Here is a 16,413-nt window from a genome sequence, read left to right as displayed (position 1 = left end):
CGCCGGCCTGTTGGCGGGTTGGCCGCCGCTTTATCACCGACCGCCAGGGTTAGAATCACCCCCTAAATCTTACATGATATACTAACAAAAGAATGCATATTATATTAATTCAAAACGGCATTTAATATAGCTATATTAAAGTGAACAATATTATTTACAATATTCATAAAAAACATACTATACACATAAAGATGATATTAATAGCTTCTATAAGCTGCTGTATAATATTTTTGACTTACAATATTTTTGACACAATATTATTGCACCACAATATTTTTTAAATGAGATTTTGGTCACGGACTGTTTTAGCATTAGGGCCCATATTTATACTTTTTGACGCAAAACTGCGCCAACGCAGTTTTGCGCCAAAAAAATTAGCGCCGGCTAACGCCATTCTGAAGCGCCATGCGGGCGCTGTATTTATTGAATGACGTTAGCCGGCGTTAGCCGCCGGCGCTGTCTGGCGTGCGTTAAAAAAAACGACGTACACCAGGCAGCGCCGGCGTAGGGGGAAAATGGCGTATGGGCGTCCACAAATGGTGCAAGTCAGGCTGAGGCAAAAAATTCACCACAACCCGATTTGCGCCATTTTTTTACGACACCCATCCCCCATAGAAATGACTCCTGTCTTAGCAAAGACAGGAGTCATGCCCCCTTGCCCAATGGCCATGCCCAGGGGACCTCTGTCCCCTGGGCATGGTCATTGGGCATAGTGGCATGTAGGGGGGCACAAATCAGGCCCCCCTATGCCACAAAAAAAAATAAAAAAATACTTACCTGGACTTACCTTAATGTCCCTGGGGTGGGTCCCTCCATCCTTGGGTGTCCTCCTGGGGTGGACAAGGGTGGCAGGGGGTGTCCCTGGGGGCTTGGGAGGGCACCTCTGGGCTCATTCTGAGCCCACAGGTCCCTTAACGCCTGCCCTGACCCAGGCGCTAAAATCCGGCACAAATGCGGGTTTTTTAGACCCGCCCACTCCCGGGCGTCATTTTTGCCCGGGAGTATAAATACGACGCATATGCCTGGGAGTCATTTTTTAAGACGGGAACGCCTACCTTGCATCTCATTAACGCAAGGAAGGTGTTCACGCAAAAAAATGACGCTAACTCCATGAACTTTGGCGCTAGACGCGTCTAACGCCAAAGTATAAATATGGAGTTAGTTTTGCGTCGAAATTGCGTCAAAAAAACGACGCAATTTCGGCGCAAACGGAGTATAAATATGCCCCTAGGTTTTTATTCCATTTGGGGGCAGAATACTGGCTCAGAAACTTCAATAGTTATGTTCACCTCACGTGTCACAGATTCAATCTCAGAATGAGCAAAAGGCAAAAATAAAGATCAGAAAAAAAGTTACGATGCATCCCTGATGATGCAAATAGGTTAATTATTTCAATTCAGTCCAAAAATGTTTGACCTTTCTTAGCTATGACTTAAGCTTATTTGTGTGATGTGAAGCATGGTAACTAATATTCCGTTTTTTTCTCTGCTATCTTGCTGTTTTCCTTAAAGATAAGCTTTGTTGAGAAACAACAGCTACTTTTCTGATACATGTGATATATGTGCTATCTAGAGGGGACCTCAGCTGGAGTTGTGTTTGTAGAGGTAGTTGACCAGTCTTGAAGAGATCACCTGACCCAATTATATGAGGGTTGTATTTACAGTAAATTTGATGCCTGGAGTCTTATGAGAGAACACTGGGAAACATTACAACCTACGTTCTTCTATGTTTGGTGGCTGATCTGTCTGGAGAAAGGGTCAGAAGCTTTCCTTGGAAATGTGTCACTGCAAGTAGAGGAGTACCCTCAATGTTGACCACCATTCAAGAATGAGTGATTTTACAAGTCTATGCAGCTGTGATTGTCCTGCATTTAATTGCCATTCAAAGCATTCTTGATTTTCTTTTTCAATTAAACATTTAGAGGCTTATTTACAAGCCCCTTGCGCCACCGTAGCGTCACTTTTTTCATGGTGTGGCGGCACAAGCAGTCTCCTACACTGCACCACATTTACAAACTGGCACAATTGGACCGTTGAACTCGTTTATAAAGCCCTGCATCAAATTCTACCTGTGCCAAGCATCACGTGAAAAGCCACGCAGAACTGGTGCAGTGAAACTTACTACATTTCACTGCATCATTTTGCAACTTCAATGCATCAAAAGTATAATGCCTGCTCAGAGCATGCATTATATTGACACAGGGCTTTTTAACATAAGAGCCTTCCACGCATTGCTGGAGAAGCATCATGTTTTTGATGCTAGTCCATCAATGTGTCAGTTTAGCGCCATAGATACGTTAGAATTTCTGATGCATCTGTGGAAACGTGCCCCAAAGAGCACTGTATCATAAATACAGAGCTACCATGGTGTCATCAAAGGCTCCAGGGCTGGCACAAGACAACTGTTGCATCAATTCCAATGTGCCAGTTTCTTGTAAATGAGGCCTTTAGTTTATTATTGAACCATAAGTGATATTTTTGTTTCATATACCTTCTACAATCATGGCAACAGTATTATGACATTCTGCAACGGTGGCCTAACCTACATAATTATGGTTTTACCACACCTGACACATAATCCAGTATCTGCTGCATAATTTGTAGATTTCAGCTAAAAATGTGTTTCTACCTCAAAAAAACAATGGTTACTAAAGAAATACACCACAGTGACAGGTATGGTGCTGCACAGTGACAGGTGCAATCAGCAATCTTTCAGTTTCCGATAGCTGTGTTCTAGTGTTATACTGGTACTAATGGGGTCAGTGCTTAATTTAAGCCGGTGGCTTCAGGGGCTCGGCACTAGCACATAATTGTCAACACCAGCAACTTTAACATTCTGCCACAAGGTGGTGCTGTTTGTCTAAATTACAGACGAGCAGTAGTTTTCAATTCAATATACATAACAAAATATTATTACCTGTCTCCAAATCGTGTTTATAGCTTTGGGGGCCTGGAATAGTCTAAAATGTCACACTTGTAGGTGTATGGTGGTTAGTAGTTGTACTGGTACTGACACTGAAAATGCTGGTGAAGGCATGGGTAGTGCAAGCTGCAGTGACCTCCTTACGAGGTTTCTGGCATTTATTATTTACAAATTAAGCACTGAATATGATTCAGCCTTTGCACAGACAATACTGCTGCGTTAAAATGACTAATTAGCAAAATAATACTGTACTTGAATGAGGGACAAAATGAAGCTCGATTTGTCCTTTCTTGCTGCACAAAAAGTTGTCCTTCATTGCCGCATAGTTCCAGTGTCCCCAATTATGGCACTGTCCCAGAAAATCACTGAAAACATTTTCATTGTAACAAGAACATCTCCAATCTGTGATGCTGTAGGGACTGTATGACATGTTTGTGTGGACTTTCTGAGATCAATCTACTGAAAAAACATTTTATGAGAGCTGAAAAGGCATAAAAATGGACAGCACATTTTACATACATATTTGTAATTGCATTATAAATATTTACATAACACATATATGAGTATTTTAAGCATGTTGGCCCATATTTATACTTGTTTGTGCTGGATTTATGTCATTTTTTTAAACGCAAATCCAGTGCAAACTTATATTTTGACGCTAGGCCCGTCTAGCGTCATAAATATGGAGTTAACGTCATTTCAAGGATGCATGGAACCAACTTGCAACAATGAGATGCAAGGTAGGCATTCCTGTCCAAAAAATTGCTAAGACACCCTAGCACCATATTTATCCACACAGGCAAAAATGTCGCGTGGGTGGGATGAGGACCAAAACATGACGCTAAACCCAATTTGCGTCAAAATTGAACAGCTGGATCAGTGCAGGTGTTAAAATGAGGCAAACACAGCACTACTAATGAAAAACACACACAAGCAACATTACAGACCAACAGGACAACATGGAGGTGCTACTTATGCAGCTTGCAAGACAACGCCGAGCACAGGACCAACAGCAGCAGCCACCACCACCCCAACGTGGCCCACAAAGACAACGCAGAAGGCAGGAGAGACTTTTCAGAAACAGGACAGCCTTCCATGGCCTCAGGGAACAGGACATCATCCGGAGATATCGACTCAACTGACAAGCCATACAGCAGCAGCTGCACCATATTGAGCCACAACGAACAGCTAACCTGCAGACACCACACAACATACGACCGGTGACCAAGCTGCTAGCTGTCCTGCATATGTTGGAAAGTGGCTCCTTCCAGACAGCAGGTGCCCTGCTCATTGGGGTATCACAGCCCTCATTCTTGGCCTTCCTGCCCAAGGTGTTAGATGCCATAATCTCCATCACACCCCGCCACATCAAATTCCCCAACACCCAGCAGAACCAACAGGAGATAAAACAGGGTTTCTATCAAATCCATGGCTTTCCGCATGTGCTCGGTGCAATTGACTGCACCCATGTCCAGATCGTCCCACCTGCAGCAAAAGAGCACCTGTTCAGGAACAGAAAACGCACACATTCTATCAATGTACAGGCCACAGTTGACCACCAGGAGTTGTTCAGAAACATCTTGGTCAAGTATCTTGGGAGTGTTCATGATTCATTCACATTCCGCCACAGCAGGATCAATCACCACTTCCAGGACGGACAATATGGCAATGGCCTTCTTGTTGGTAAGTCAATAAATCTAGCAATATACACATAGCCCAGCAACCCAGTAGGACACACAAAACATACACCTCTACATTGACACATGGGCAGGCTGACACTGAGGTGTGACACTGGTAGTTATGTTGTACACTCTGACACAATGGGATACACACCTCTGGACAAATGACAGCTGCACAAACATTAGCTGCCACTCTAGAGCAACAAGGGACCAATGTCAAAGCCCACAGTGACAATGACATGGCCTGCACTGGAAGTACAACTTGGAAGATGAAACATTTACAATTACATTAGGCCACTTAGTCAATCTGCCACCCTCCCAAACAGTATGTAGCGTGGAAGGGGTGTGCAATGTGTGTTGCAGCAGGTCTAACACCATGAAACACATATCATGATGATGCTGACTCAGATGTAGGTGACACGGAAACACTGAAGCAGTCCCAACATCATACATCACTCCGGGGGTGCAGTTTCCAGGTTGCAATAAGGAAGTGGACTGTTGTATGAACACATATTGATGTGGCACAAATGCAAACTGCACACTGCTGCACACACTGAAAGAGCCAATTGTCCATCAAAATAGCATATGTACAGGGAGATGGCCCTTCCCGCACAGATACATCCACCTGCACAAGGCAGTTCACCAGGTTCCCTGGAGCACGTTCGGTAGTGTAGGTGCATGGTTGCACATGAGCTACTGGCAGAGGGAACAACAAAGGCTAGCCTAGAAACAAGTCAGACATGTGACTATTGTGCATTGCAGTACTGAACACCTCAGTGCTGCCAACTTATGGAGATGTGTTGTGCATTGTCACCTACCCAAATCAAAGGGCCTCAGTGTCACATTTCATCTGCAATGACATGTGTCTAAATGGATGGGATGCCCAGGACATGTAGTGCAACCATGTTACCACCACATCTGAATCCATTGTGGGTGTGGATGTATCATGTCCCCTCCAGTTGAAGCACACTAAAACATGTTGGACACTACACAAAGCATGGTACATACATACTGACCAAGAGTTCGGAAAACAAATCATGGATCCCAGGTCAATGAGCCAAACACAAGTTGTCATGTCAAACAACCCAGTGCAGAGAAAACCTCAGAGAAGCTCAGGATTTCACACAATACCACAAAGACATATGAGTCACAGATGACACAAGATATAAACTTTCATGCTACATGAGATTCCTGTTGTAAGCACTAACAAAATACTCACTCCTATTATCTTTTGCAGGGGATCACAGTTACCGGATAAAGCCATGGTTCATGACCCCATTTCCCAACCCAAGCACAGCAGCAGAACGTACCTATTATGAGGCACATTGGAGGATGTGCACCATTGTGGAAGTCCATATTCAGGTGCCTGGACATGACAGGAGACAGCCTTCTATATGCCCCACATTGTGTGTAAAATTATATTGACCTGTGCTATCCTGCACAAAATTTGTGTGAGGAGGAACATCCCATTAGTCGGACCAAGAACTGTCTGAGGAGGAGGAGGAGGAGGGGGAGGATGGGGGCAGGGAAAATGAGGGGAAACAGCAGAACACAGCTGCAGGAATGCGCTGCAGACAGCAAATTGTACACTACTTTTTCACTTAATAGTCACTTGCACATCTTGTTAAGATATGTAAATAAACACCTTACTTGCTCACACAATCCTGTTCTGGTTTCTTCATTCTCCATCCCATGTTCCTTAGGAATGTGAGTATTACCTCAGGGAGCATGTTACAAAGACAAATCTGTCTACTTCTGATGCAACATCACATGTGATGCATATGATTGTACAGCAAACATCACACACAAATAATAAATGCTCATCTCTTGAATGTCACATATGAAGGACAAAATCAGTGGACCTCAACATATGACTCACATCCACGTTGCCAACATGGTCTAGTGTAGCACATGACACACAACTATGACATCTCCAGTAATAAGGCAAATAAGCGCCCTATACATGAGGCAGTGGATGTGAAATTTCAGAATTACAGGAATGTATGAATAGATCCACGACATTACTAAGTGTGACACTTGCAATCTCTGCAAGGAGCTTGTGTGAGAAGGGGGGCATTATTTGTGAAAATGGACAGCATGAGTGTCCCAGGCTTGACAAGCAGTGTTCACAACACATGCCCTGTGCAGTCCATCCCTGGAAATCAGTCCTGCCACTGCCATGTGTTACCTCTCTGCCGTCTCATCTCTAGGGGGGCGGTGTAAACCGCCTATCTGTAGCCTGGGAATCATCATTAACACTGCTACCACCTCAAGAGGGTGTTCCATACCAGCAGAAATAAGCACCAGCTAAAGCATTGCTGGGCTGACCTGGTGGCCAGAGAGCAGGACCTGCTGGACCACCTGGGTGTGGTGATCGGTAGCCTTGTTGGTGAGTATCACATTGACAAATGTGTACAGTAGAAGCTCCTGAGTGACAGTAACAGTTGTTGACGTGCTGCATGCAATGTTTGTGGCCAGGTTGAATGCAATCAGAACAAAGTGTTAGTGTCCCAGTACCGACATGGAGTCCACATGTATATACATTTTAACAATGCAGGCCGGAGGTTTGTTGAGTCATGTAGGACTTTCACTTATGGCCACATGTACAAAGCTAATTTTTATTGTCGTAAATGGCCTAGTTGTCTGAATTGGTGCGTTTGCGTCAAGATTTTTTTTTTTTCAAATGCACATACCCAATTTTGCCATCCTGCAATCACATTGCCGAATCACAAAACAGGTTTTGCTAGTGGCGTTTAGGAAGGGGTGTTCCCTTCCTATTTGCGAGTCGCAGTCCGATGTATGATTATTTTGTGACCGCGAATGCCGTCACAAAACAATTGTAGTTATCACCAGTTTCAAGCTGGTGCTAACCCATTCGCAAAAGGGAAGGGGTCCCTATGGGAACCCTTCCCCTTTGTAAATGCACGCAAAAACATTGTTTCAGAGCAGGAAGTAGTCCCATGGACCACTGTCTGCTTTAAAAAAATGGAGAAAAAAAGTTACAATATTTGTTTTTGACATGCTTTCTGTTTACCCATATATGAAATAAGGCTGCACTTCAAAAAAGAAAATACAGATTTATTTAAAAGCAGTCACAGACATGGTGGTCTGCTGAGGCCAGCAGGCCACCATCCCTGTGAGTGCTGCCATTTTCAAGGGGCTTGTGAAATGATACCAACATCATGAATATTCATGAGGTAGGTCATTTGCTGCCCCATTTCTGAATTGCAAACACTGTAATTGACAGTGTTGTACATCAGATTATCCTACTCGCAAAATGCGAGTTGCTAAGTTTCACAATTAGTGACCTACAAAACATGATCTTCGTACATGTGGCCCTTAGTCATGCATTTCAGGTGCTATGGCAACACCTGTGCCCATGCATTCTGTCAATGATGATCAGGTAAGACACTGTCAGCATACCACATTCTACTGTATCCGGACAGCAAAGTGGGCAATCCATTGTCTACATTACACATGCATGCTCCCTGCCATTAAGTTGGCAAAAGTGGCATACCCGGCTTTAGGGGACACTGCCAATGGGGCCTTTGTTACCTACATACAACTGTGCCACATGGACCAATGAACGATTGTACGATGAAACAACGACTTAAAAAACAACTACTGCCTTAACAACGAGGTCGGAACACCGACCTCGTTGCTACTACTAATGATTTTACCACGAATGCCTTAACAACGATATTTAGTTGTAAAGGCATTCCTGATAAAATCATTAGCAATAGGCACCATTCACCCTACATCCCTCACCCCACCCCCCAACCCCACCCCAAAACCTAAAACTCCCTGGCCCCCCACCCACTCCCCAAAACCAAAAACGCCCCACCCCCCCAACCCCACTCTAAAACCTAAAGCCCCCTGACCCCCCACCCACTCCCCAAAACCAAAAACGCCCCACCCCCCAATCCCACCCTAAAACCTAAAACCCCCCACCCACTCCCCAAAACCAAAAACGCCCCACCCCCCAACCCCACCCCAATACTTAAAACTCCCTGACCCCCCACCCACTCCCCAATACCAAAAACGCCCCACCCCCCCAACCCCACCCCAAAACCTAAAACCCCCTGACCCCCCACTCCCCAAAACCAAAAACGCCCCACCCCCCAACCCCACCCCAAAACCTAAAACCCCCTGACCCCCCACCAACTCCCCAAAACAAAAAACGCCCCAACCCCACCCTAAAACCTGAAACCCCCTGACCTCCCACCCACTCCCCAAAACCAAAAACGCCCCACCCCCCCAACCCCACCCTAAAACCTAAAACCCCTGACCCCCCACCCACTCCCCAAAACCAAAAACGCCCCACCCCCCCAACCCCACCCCAAAACCTAAAACCCCCTGACCCCCCACCCCCTCCCGAAAACCTAAACCCACCACTTACCTTCGCCAACTCCCTTTCTTTGTACCTTAACCACGCATGTTCGTTGTTCAGAACATACGTAGTTAAGGCACAAAAAACCGGAGTCGTGGTTAAAAAAAGCGTTGTTGCGCTTTCGTTAACCACGACTTTCGGAAAAAAAAAGTCGTAAAAAAGGATGTTTCCCCCAATGAACACATGATAATTGCAGACTGAAAATTGAGCCACATGTATATCACACAGTAACTCAGTGTACCTTGATGCACACACAACAATACCTGAGTCACTTGTTTTGCGCCACGGAAGTGCAATTGAAATTTTCACCCAATACAAATCATGCCATGGAGTATCATCTGAAATGCATTAGCCACATATGGTTGTAGTAGAGTTTAGCACCACGTGATTGTTAGGCCCAGTGCATGTGTGCAGATGTGTGGCTATCACTCACTGGAGTGTCAGAGTCAATGTGAGTTTGCAGTGGTATTTCTGTTATACTGTCTTCATGCAGGATCACGAGTTCACTCACGTAAAATGTTACACACTGTGATATGTTGTCCACACGTATGCCATCGGAGAAGTGGCAAGATTTCGGGACCCAGACGTGTCCAGTAAGTGTGATAATGTCTGTCCTGTGTAGTGATTGCGGCAGTTGTGTGAGTGACTCTTATGTGTTGCACTGGATGGTGACATAGGCCCTCATTATGAACATACCGGGAAAGACCGCACCGCCAGCTGTGGCGGTAACTGCCACAAACAGGCTGGTGGTCTGGGCCGCCAAATAATGAAACACATGAAAAACAGGCAGTCTGAAAAACACTCACCGCCAGCAGAGGAGTGTCGACAACGACGGAAGAGGCCGCCCACAAGCCGACAGAAAGGCCCTACCAGCCCAACAAATAATGAAGCAGTAGACCACTGTCAGTTCTGGGGCAGGAACCACCGTCACTCAAAGCAAGGCGAAATGAGCAAAATAAAAGGAAACACTCACCGGAGGTTCACTCAACACATAGACATAGAGAGAGAGCTGGAAATCATGCCAGTGCTGCTCCTTGCCATATACCTCCACGACCGTGAACACCGACGAAGACGACGATGGTAAATACCGCAACCTACTAAACAAGGAAAGAAAGAGCACACTGACATACTCACCCACTCCACCCACCCTGCAACGCACCCACAGCCCCTCACAACATCACAAGGCAGACATACCTGAGCAAGAGGTACTTACCCGACACAATATCAAGACAACCTGCCCAAAGTACCCTCATGTGCACAACACCCCCCCCCCACAATTAAATGAGGAACCACAGATCCAGAGTGTGCCAACAACAACACTAGGCACACAAACAATATTAAAGTTCCAGGAGCAACAGATTGTCCAAACTGGGCCATTTGCCAGTCCAAATCAAAAAGGCCGATGGGCCCAAATGGCCCAAACTTGACTCCCACATGTGCACATGGTACTCCACCATAAAAGGGCATCAATGGGGCAGCCAGGCACCTCAGGGAACAGAGGCAGGGTATGGTGGGGACTTACATCTGGGAAGGAGGGCTTGGGCTTACGTTTGGGAGGAGGAGGGGTTTGGGTTTTGCTTTGGAAGGTGGGGGAGCTGGCTTGGTTGGCAGATGGTTCAGGGCCAGCACGGGGCCTCTTGCTCACTGGGGAAGGTGCACAGGAATGGGAAGTGTGGACAGGGGCGGACTTGGACATGGAAGGAGTGCACAAGGCAAGGAGGTGTGCACGTTTAGGGACGAGACGGGGTGGGCCAGTGGGTTTAAAAAGGTCTACACTGAATAGGAAAAGTTTCTTAGGAGCAGTCGGGGAAGACCTGGAGGAAGGTGTGGGAGTGAAGGTAGAGGGTGTGGCTGTAACAGGTATAGGTGTGCGTGACGTGGATGAAGGTGCCTGAACAGTATGCTGAGGTGTGGTGTATGTGTGTTGGGTGGGTGTCTGTGAACATCTGAGTGTATTGGTAGGAGGAGGGGTGGACACAGTGGGATAAGACAGGCTACCAGTGTGAATGGATGTTGTCTGGGTGTCTGCTAGTTTGGTGAGTGTGCTTCAAGTGTTACTCAAAGTTGTTGTGGTCAGTGCAGGTGTGGTGTCTGGGGTGCATGACTGGATGTCTGATGTTGTGGTGACTGCAAGAATGGAGGAAGTAACAGTGAATGAGGGTGTAGTGCTTGTGAGTCTGCATGTAGAGGGGACAGGCTGGGAGGCGGAAGAGGTGGACACAGTGGGGGAAGTGGATGTTGGTGTGTGTGCCTTTGTATGTTGGCTGTGTGTATGCCTGTGGTGGGAAGTGTAGTACGTGTGTTTCTCTGTGTGCTTCTTTTGTGTTGTGGTATGTGCATGGCTGTCTGAACGTGTGCTTGGGATGGGTGAAGGGAGTGGGGTGCTGGAAGGGGCACAGGTGGTTGGAGGGGGGACGGAAAGACCAGACACACTGGCTGTCATCAAAGAGGAGGCCAGAGCCTGAAAAGATCTCTGTAGGGCAGACATGGCACCGTGAATGCCTTTCAGGTATGCATTGCATTGCTGCACTGGGATGCTAGCCCCTGGATGGCATTCACGATGGTTGTCTGCCCTACAGAGATGGTCTTCAGGAGGTCAATAGCTTCCTCCATGAGAGCAGCAGGGCTGACTGGGGCAGGTGATGAGGTGCCTGGGGCCAAGGAGATGCCCACCCTTCTGGGTGAGTGGGCATGGGCAACTGGATGGGGCGCAACTGGGAGGGCGGTGATGGTATGGGGGTGACGGAAGATAACAAAGAATGGGTGGGCCCAGGAGGGTCTGCCACCACCAGGGAGCTCCCATCAGAGGAGGTATCAGAGTCACTACCTCCAGTGGTAATTGCCTCCCCTGTGGTACTCCCCTCGGCCTCCAACCCACTGGTCCCCTTGGCGTCGGTAGACTCTGCCTCCTTGGAACCGTAGGCCGCTGCATCCCCACTCACCGGTGCCACTGCTCCCTTCCCAGATGATGCTGATGTACACAGACAACACAAGAGTAAAGGGATGGGGAGACAAAACAGGAGAGAGAATTTTAACATCTGAATAGATGTACATATCTGGTTTACCCATACTCTAACCCAACTAATATACCAACATGCAGCACCTACAGTTATACTCATGGCTATTCCCCTGACTACTGGCCACAACCCTAATATACAACTATCTCCCACATTACAGAAGGACCTGAAGGACTGCAGACCTGTCCCTTATCATCTAAGTGCCCATGGGGGCCATATTGCTAAATGACAACAGTCAGAGTCCCTGCCACTAGACAGCATACATACTACAGCACCCTCAGACATCCGTCAAGGAGGCATAAATTTGTCTCGGTACTCACCCCCTTGTGTCTACTGTGCAGCCTTCAAGCGCCCATCCAAGTCTGGATATGCCGCAGCCAGAATGTGGTGCATTAGGGGGTCAGGGCCAGATGGGCACCCCTTCCTCATTGGGAGGACTTCCCCAGCTTGACCTTGCATGCCTTCCTCGCCCAGCGCTGCAGGTCCTCCCACCGCTTCCTGCAGAGGGTGCTCCGCTGGTTGTAGACCCCCAGGGTCCCCACCTCCCTGGCGATGGTCTGCCAGAGTTCTCTCTTCTGATGGGCGCTGATCTGTAGGGGACACACAGAAAACAGCATTCCAGCATCTCACTCACGCTGAATGTCATGCATTCAACAGCTGTGCAGTTACAAATCGTGCACACATGCATACAGCCATCCACCACCATCACACGCATCAATGCACCCCATCCGCCTACTCACCTGCACCTCTGGTCGACCATATAACTTGGCATACAGGGATAGGACCCCGTCCACCAGCTTCTCCAGCTCCTCTGTGGTGAAAGCCGGGGGCCTTTCCCCTGTTACTCGTGCCATTTCCAGGACCAGAGTCAGGACACAGCAGCACACTCAGTGGAGTACTTGCATGCACGGAATCCGGGAGTCAAGTGAACCTGGGGTGACGAAATGGCATACGCTCCGCGGCAGTGTGCACTGTCACTGACGGTGGCGATCATGATAGGCCCATATTCCCCATTGACAACCATGTTAACCAATGAAAGGGTGCACGGCGGTGAACACCGCCTGATGCCATTACAACAACCGCTAGCAGTATGTGGTCACTTCCACTGCTCCTTATCTGGATGACGGGGTGTCATTTTGCGAACTACCACGCAGTTATTACTTGGTCATGGGCCCCATGCAGGCCTCATGGACCCCAGCCCTCAAAAGCATGCCCAAAATACTATTTAATCACCACAACAGTCAAGCTGAATTAGTTAGGACATGTCACTCCAGTTCAACATCCTACAATGCTTATGTGTCACCTAAATGTCTGACAGCAGTGTTGAATATACAACATGTTGTGCAAATAAATTTGTATCCCTCACATGTGTTCTCCACTCCTCCTAGGTACAGACCCATGTGGCGAGGGAGGGCCCCATTTGTGTACAGGCCACTTGTTGATTTGGAGACCATGGTGGAACGTCGCATCATTATCAATTACAGACTGACTCATGAGGCTATCCATAAACTTTGTGCTTTACTGGATCCAGTACTGAGACCGGCTAATCGGAATCAATATTCCTTCCCAACTAAAGTGGAAGTGCTCTCTGTACTCCATTTCCTGGCAACGGGCTCATTTCAGGTGACAGTGGGCATGGGTGCAGGGTTTTCACAGCCAATGTTTTGGCCTATCCTGTCCAGATTCCTGGAAGCATTTATACAACACCTGCAGTCATATGTGAGGTTTCCCCAAAGTGCTGAACTACCTGCCATCTAGTCAGACTTGTATGCCTTTGACAACATTCCCCCATGTGATAGGTGCCATCGATGGACCTCACATAGCTCTCATCCCCTCAAGAGTTCGTGAACAGGTGTACAGAAACAGGAAGAACTTGCACTCCATGAACATTCAATTGGTGTGTACTGCAGACCAATACATCCCACATGTGAATGCCGTGTTCCCTGGATCAGTCCATGATTCATTTCTGCTGAGGAACAGCAGTGTCCACACATGCTGGAACAGCTACGAGGGGACAGAGGATGGTTCATAGGTGAGTGTGTCTGACACATTTCTGTGCATAGCTGACAGCCAGGCTGTCTACAACTGAGGGTAGTTAGTTACAGTCATGTTTTGCCCACTTTTGCATGTGATTCTGGCTACCTCAACATGAGTTGGCTCCTGACACCAGTGAGGAATCCTAGATTCTGAGAGGAATTACAATGAGGCCCATGGATGTACTAGGAGGGTGACAGAGCGCACTTTAGGTCTCCTGAAGGCTAGATTCTGTTGCCTCCATATCTCGGAGGGTTCCCTGTGCTATGGCCCTGAGAAGGTGTGTAGAATAGTGGTGGCTTGCTGCATGCTGCACAAAGTTGCTGTGAGGAAATCTGTCCCCCTCTTGGAGGAGGAGGGTGCTGTATATCCAGACCAGCTTCCTCTGAGAAGGGATGAGAGTGATGGTGATGATGAAGAGGGGGAAGATGTACACTCCAGGAATCAACTGATCCAACTATACCTCCAGTGACTATGAGGTACTGTTCACTGATGATGTTGTCTGTACTGCATACTGTCAGTCTGACCTATTATCTATGGGTGTGTGGGGTCAGTAGCCATTTACACTGTAACATGAATTTCAAGTGCCATGTGACATGATAAACAACATGTTAGACATTTCTGGTTACTTCACACCATGTTGTGCGTGGGGTGCAATTCCTGCAATTAAGGTCTGATTATTGAATTTAATTGGCAAATGCATTCACACTTCGATTTGATTCTACATAATGACAGGGGACATTGAAATTTGTTTACATGTGTTTTAATGTGTGTCAGGGATGCATTGGTGCTCTTTACAGTGATGGGAGTGGGCTGATGGTGGGTGTCCATACTGGCTACATGGTCTCAGCGAATGCTGGTAGTCGTTATATGTCTCTCTGTACTTTACTACTTGTTGAGTTGCTATTGGCCGGAGAGGATGGTGGTTCAGTGGCACACTTGGGAGACAGTTCATGTCAAAGTCACTTATTTGACTGTGCCTTGGTCTTGGCTGGTGTACCAGTGCCATATCGGGGTCTGAGGGACCGTTTGAGTGTCTGTTGTTGGGCTGCATGGGTAGGGGTGCTGGTCTCCTGTGTGTCCTTAGACAGTGGCACCGGTCCAGTTGCTGCTGCTGATGTTGATGGCTGGTCTGTATCGTGGTCTGTGGTAGGGGCTTCGTGGTTTGTGGGGGTCTCAGGTTGGGTTAAAAAGTGGCACAGAAGCGCCCCTGCAATAATGGCCATGGTGGCATTGAGCTGTTTCCACTCCTCCATGGCCTCTTGGTGGTGTGGTATCTGCAGCCTTTTATTCTGCTCCACAGTGACCACGATCTGGCCCATCCTGTCCTGGGTATGGTGGTATGCTTCCAGTTCCTCAGAGATCAGCTCCTGGGCTGCAGCATCCATCCTTTGCCCTCCCCCCAGGGCCACTTATGCCCTCCCACTGGGCCTAGACCCCTGTGCCTGTGTCCCCTGCACAGGTCTTGCAGTACCACTTGTACTGGGGCCATAGCCATCCTGCCTGTTGGTAGGTGGAGGCTGTGGCCTCTGTACTTGTGTTCCACCAGTCTGTGGCCTGGACACCCTGGTGTGGGGTTGTTTGCCATGTGCTGATGTTGGTGGCTAGGTGGTAGGGGTGTCAGTAGTGTCCTGGGTGGGGCTGCTGGATGGTGACAGTCCACAACTGTGTGATAGGCCAGGGTATTCCTCACTGTCCAGAGTTCCCTCTCCAGTGTCCTGAGTGGTGCCTCTGTTGCCATGTGGGGCTCTGGCACTCCTTGTCCTTTCCGTCAGGGTGGCATGGGTGGTGGTGCCTGTGGGGGGGAATTGACATGTATGTTACACTTACAGAATCGGAAGGAGTGCACAAAGTAGGCCTCTTTTAAGCAGGCTTTCCACTGTTGGGCCATGCAGGGTCCTTTTGTGAGGTAGCCATTGCATTTAGCATGGGATTTGGAGGTGCATTGTGGGTGGTGTAGTGCCAATTTGATACGTTGCAGGGGTGGGTGGCTTGCGCACAGGGGGTGGGATGTGGGCCTGTTAATGGGTTTGTGGGCATGCAAGGTGACTGGATGTAGTGAATGTGGCCACGGTGTTGTGTGGTCCTGGTGGTAGTTGGAGGGGTAAGGTGGTGCATGCATTACAGGTGTGGTGGATATAGGGTAATTGTAGATGACTTACCCGAGTCCATTCCTCCAGTGAGTTCAGTGAGGGCCTCAGGGTGCAGAATGGCCAGCACCTTTTCCTCCTAGTCGGTGGAGTCAGGGGGTGTTGGTGGGCGTCCTTCCCCAGTCTTCTGGACTGCAATGTTGTGCCTGGATGCCATGGATCTCACCTTCCCGCGCAGGTCGTTCCATTTCTTGCGGATGTCGTCCCTCATGCGTTGATGT

Source organism: Pleurodeles waltl, chromosome 2_1 (genome assembly GCF_031143425.1).
Source record: "Pleurodeles waltl isolate 20211129_DDA chromosome 2_1, aPleWal1.hap1.20221129, whole genome shotgun sequence".
NCBI classification, from domain to species: Eukaryota; Metazoa; Chordata; class Amphibia; order Caudata; family Salamandridae; genus Pleurodeles; species Pleurodeles waltl.
This window is presented reverse-complemented; position numbering follows the sequence as displayed.